Raw genomic sequence first — 5815 nt, forward strand, 5'->3', positions numbered from 1 at the left:
ATGAATTAGTTAAAAAAGTGGATGACTTTGAAAAACGTAGCTCAGTCATCAAGGCGACTCCAAAAGTGGAAAATCATCATTATTAATGTTTTCTCCGGAGACCCATTCTTAAAAATGCGACATTTGGAAGTAAAATTCACTTTGAGACAGCTGTTAACGCAGTTTCAACGAATTTGGATGTCTCTTCCAAGTAAATTCACGGAAAACTTGATTTCAAGCATGCCTCGGAGATGCTAAGCAATTATCGATGCTGAAAGTGAATGGATATGTTATTAATTGTAATTGCATTTTCCTTTTGTTCATATTGATGTACCGTGTGATCAAAAAGTCAGTATAAATTTGAAAACTTAATAAACCACGGAATAATATAGATAGAGAGGTAAATATTTACACACATGCTTGGAATGACATAGGGTTTTATTAGAAAAGAAAACCGAAGTATTGCTAGACGCGTGAAAGATCTCTTGCGCGCGTCGTTTGGTGATGATCGTGTGCTCAGCTGCCACTTTCGTCATGTTTGGCCTCCCAGGTCTACAGACCTCAGTCCGTGTGATTATTGGCTTTGGGGTTACCTGAAGTCGCAAGTGTATCATGATCGACCGACATCTCTAGGGATGCTGAAAGACTATATCCGACGCCAATGCCTCACCATAACTCCAGACATGCTTTACAGTGCTGTTCCCAACATTATCCTTCGACTACAACTATTGTTGAGGAATGATGGTGGACATATTGAGCATTTCCCGTAAAGAACATCATCTTTGCTTTGTCTTACTTTGTTATGCTAATTATTGCTATTCTGATCAGATGAAGCGCCATCTGTCGGACATTTTTTGAACGTTTGTATTGTTTTGGTTGTAATAAAACCCCATGTCATTCCAAGCAGGTCTGTCAATTTGTACCTCTCTATCTACATTATTCCGTGATTTATTCAGTTTTCAAATTTATACTGACTTTTTGATCACCCAGTATATATACGTTTTAGTTTGTTGCCAAATACGTTTTTGTACTGCGTAACCGGATCACGATTTTACGGACTGTACAAACAGCTTACGTCAAAGCAGACAACCACTGATATTTCAACAAGTCAGCACGCTGTCATTTTCAAGCCACAAACACAGGATGAGTCCCTGATGATGTTAAAAATTTTCAGGGATGATGTCTCAGTCTGAGGCAGTCGACCCTAATCCAGGAACGATCGAGTCGAAAATTATAAATGAAAACATTTCTGATACCTCTGACAGTAGAATACATGTAGCGGTACGGTTGTTGCTAAGATTCCAGGCTAGGCAAGTTTCAGAGGTGTTACTCAGGACCAAAACAAGAGAAAACTTTCTAGTAAACACTGACTCTAATTCATACCTCAACAGCTATGAGCAATTGTTTAGCTTCGATATTGTGGAACAAATATCTTCTACTGCAAGCTCTTTGCTTTCCAAATTTTTAGAGGAGATAGCAAAGACCAAAACAGGAAAAAAGTGTCAAATATGGGATCTAAAATGCATACCTTAAGAGCTACAGGCACTTGTTCAGTTGAAGAGATGTGTTTCACAAAAGCGAAGCTGAACAAGGATGTATTTCAGAGACCACGTCTACTGTTTCTTCCTTGTTACGGTCCATGCTAGCACCTATCATGCTAGCAACCATACTGAAGTGTCTGTTGGTGACGTTATTGTGAAGTGGCAACCACAAATATGTACAGGGTATACAGTACAGGGATCTTCAACCCCTGACGAGGGTAGTTGTAAAAAATCGCATATAATTAGCGGATAGAATCACTAGTGAGTTAAAATAGTGCTAGTAGCAGTCGAGCTTTCCCAGTGGCTGCGTGCAGGGACTTAAATAGAATGGGTAGCATGGTCGAGCAACTCCTCATAAGCCATACATTTCTGTAATGTTAAGTGACTGGTGTAAAGAGCGACGGTGGACGACTGGAAACAAGTAATTAGGAGTGGGAATCACACTATACCCTGTGGCAATCCAATGGAAGAGTTTTGGTTTGGTGAATTGATGGAGAACATTACCTGCCATGTTGTGTAGTGCTAACTGTTGTGTCGATTCCCTAAGGTCTCGACACAATGAGTGGCTAGGTGCACGCGAAACTAACGCAGACGGGCGTAAATTCTGAAACAGGAGACTGGATGAAAAACTATAAAGAAAAGAACGTATTAGGTAGATTACTTAACTTTTAATGATGTTCTTCTTGTTGAAATACATCTCGTGAGTAGTAGTAAGCAATTAGCAATGATACACATGGCGCCTTGCTAGGTAGTAGCGATGGACTAGCTGAAGGCTATTTAATCTGTCTCTCGGCAAATGAGAGGAATACTTGGTAGGTCTAGTCGCAAGCTATGTCGTCCGTACAACTGGGGCGAGGTCATGTCCGTGTCTTGTGACCTGCCATGTGGTGGCGCTAGGTTTGCGATTACACAGTGGCGACACGCGGGTCCGACATGTACTACAGGACCGCGGCCGATTTAAGTTACCACCTAGCAAGTGTGGTGTCTAGCGGTGACACCACACTAACACTGCCCTACGCAGCAGGTGGTGTCACGGTATGGAATAGTTTTCCGTGCTTACTGCACTTAGAAAACGCTGAATGCGAAAGGATATGATCAAATTTTAAAACATTGTGTACTGAGTGCTGTAAAGGAATAGTTCGGAGACAATGAGTGTATTAGCATAACAATGTACCATGTCATAAACAGTGTCAATGAGGCAATGCGTTGTGGAGAATAACATTGCAGAAAAGGACTGTCCTGCCCAGAGTGCCGACGTGTGAACCCAATGGAACACCTTTAGGACGGGGATGAATGTCGACTTCGGTCCAGATCCCGGCGTTCGACATCGATTTCTCTTTATTAAGTAGCAATAAACGAATTTACAACCATTCGTCAAGTAATGCTAAAATTCATGCATTCAATGTATCAAATGCCAACGGCTTTGCCGCAGTGGTGACACCGGTTCCCGTCAGATCACCGAAGTTAAGCGCTGTCTGGCTGGGCTAGCACTTGGATGGGTGACCATCCAGTCTGCCGAGCGCTGTTGGCAAGCTGGGTGCACCCAGCCCTTGCGAGGCAATCTGAGGAGCTACTTGATTTAGAAGAACCGGCTCCGGTCTCGTAAACTGACACGCGGCCGGGAGAGCGGTGTGCTGACTACATGCCCCTCCATATCCGCAACCAGTGACGCCTGTGGGCTGTGGATGACACGGTGGCCGGTCAGTACCGTTGGGCCTTCCAAGGCCTTTTCGGACGGAGTTAAGTTATCTCTTAAAGAGGACAGATGTGTTCTTGTCCATTTCGGTAGATGGAAAACTGGTGACGACCTTGGCATCAAAGGATACTACCTGAAACGCACACCAAACTCGAATCCTGACCTTGGTACAAATTTTCATTCGTCCCTTCAGTCAGCATATATGTATTATAGGTGTTCGAGACTTGAAAAGATCTCTGGAACCAAACAGTTTAACTTGAAATAAATATTTTAGCTTATTTGTATGGATTGTTGCTGAAATGTCATAATAATTTGTGGTTCCAAAATATTTTCAATCGTGAGTTTTTTTGCATCAAATGCTCAGTCAGTATTTAATCTACACTCCTGGAAATGGAAAAAAGAACACATTGACACCGGTGTGTCAGACCCACCATACTTGCTCCGGACACTGCGAGAGGGCTGTACAAGCAATGATCACACGCACGGCACAGCGGACACACCAGGAACCGCGGTGTTGGCCGTCGAATGGCGCTAGCTGCGCAGCATTTGTGCACCGCCGCCGTCAGTGTCAGCAGTTTGCCGTGGCATACGGAGCTCCATCGCAGTCTTTAACACTGGTAGCATGCCGCGACAGCGTGGACGTGAACCGTATGTGCAGTTGACGGACTTTGAGCGAGGGCGTATAGTGGGCATGCGGGAGGCCGGGTGGACGTACCGCCGAATTGCTCAACACGTGGGGCGTGAGGTCTCCACAGTACATCGATGTTGTCGCCAGTGGTCGGCGGAAGGTGCACGTGCCCGTCGACCTGGGACCGGACCGCAGCGACGCACGGATGCACGCCAAGACCGTAGGATCCTACGCAGTGCCGTAGGGGACCGCACCGCCACTTCCCAGCAAATTAGGGACACTGTTGCTCCTGGGGTATCGGCGAGGACCATTCGCAACCGTCTCCATGAAGCTGGGCTACGGTCCCGCACACCGTTAGGCCGTCTTCCGCTCACGCCCCAACATCGTGCAGCCCGCCACAAGTGGTGTCGCGACAGGCGTGAATGGAGGGACGAATGGAGACGTGTCGTCTTCAGCGATGAGAGTCGCTTCTGCCTTGGTGCCAATGATGGTCGTATGCGTGTTTGGCGCCGTGCAGGTGAGCACCACAATCAGGACTGCATACGACCGAGGCACACAGGGCCAACACCCGGCATCATGGTGTGGGGAGCGATCTCCTACACTGGCCGTACACCACTGGTGATCGTCGAGGGGACACTGAATAGTGCACGGTACATCCAAACCGTCATCGAACCCATCGTTCTACCATTCCTAGACCGGCAATGGAACTTGCTGTTCCAACAGGACAATGCACGTCCGCATGTATCCCGTGCCACCAAACGTGCTCTAGAAGGTGTAAGTCAACTACCCTGGCCAGCAAGATCTCCGGATCTGTCCCCCATTGAGCATGTTTGGGACTGGATGAAGCGTCGTCTCACGCGGTCTGCACGTCCAGCACGAACGCTGGTCCAACTGAGGCGCCAGGTGGAAATGGCATGGCAAGCCGTTCCACAGGACTACATCCAGCATCTCTACGATCGTCTCCATGGGAGAATAGCAGCCTGCATTGCTGCGAAAGGTGGGTATACACTGTACTAGTGCCGACATTGTGCATGCTCTGTTGCCTGTGTCTATGTGCCTGTGGTTCTGTCAGTGTGATCATGTGATGTATCTGACCCCAGGAATGTGTCAAAGTTTCCCCTTCCTGGGACAATGAATTCACGGTGTTCTTATTTCAATTTCCAGGAGTGTATTTTTATTTATCTACTGTTCAAAAATATTTACTTTTTAAATTGCATTACCACCACACTGTCAAAGATGTTACTCACTGTATGTTTCTGCTTCAATGTAGGCATGTAACTTCTCTTCCAATGTTGCTTACAAACTTTGTAACTTCTTTGGTGACAGTACTCAGTGAATGTCTGATGATGCTTTGTAAGCCGAAAACCGGTTAACACAATAAAAGTAATACTGTACAACAAAAGCACACCAGTGCTTTTCATTAATTAAAATAGCATTATTGCGCAGATGAGCAGCCTACATTTTCTACTCTAGCTACACTGTTGTCTGTCTCGGAACGACCACAGTTCGAGAGGTTGACTGGCCGTATCTTGTGTACTTGCGACGCACAGGCTTTGGTGATATGTCAGAATTTAGAAACGCAATATGAATTGCTAACAGATAATAGAAATATATTTTGACGTGCTTATTCTCATTATTTTCGTCGTAATGTTTGTGCATTAGTGAATTTTGGTAGGGGCTGAATAATGATGACAAAACTCAGATCTCTAACAAACCTAAGAAGGAGGAAGCTATAGAGATCGTGAATTACGTCAAGGATTGACTGGATTGACTCTCTAAAAGAAAAAAAAAGCTTCGAATATTTTCTTATAACTCAGTTTCAAAGAAATGTGCAAAAAGAGCTTTGAAAGTACGAATTATTTCTCTGCCACGCTGTAATCGTTCCAGACGCAAAATTCAGCCATGTTATTTTAGGAAACTAAAGACGTTTCGTATGAGCTGATATATGCACTTATATGCGTTACGTAACGT

General features: G+C 45.2%; 1 pseudogene; it reads left to right on the forward strand.

Moving 5' to 3' along the window:
* The first annotated feature begins 2933 nt into the window (after positions 1-2933).
* On the forward strand, positions 2934-3051 carry LOC126238024 (5S ribosomal RNA; annotated as a pseudogene).
* The last annotated feature ends 2764 nt before the right edge of the window (positions 3052-5815 follow it).

The sequence above is a fragment of the Schistocerca nitens genome, chromosome 2 (assembly GCF_023898315.1).
Source record: "Schistocerca nitens isolate TAMUIC-IGC-003100 chromosome 2, iqSchNite1.1, whole genome shotgun sequence".
NCBI classification, from domain to species: Eukaryota; Metazoa; Arthropoda; class Insecta; order Orthoptera; family Acrididae; genus Schistocerca; species Schistocerca nitens.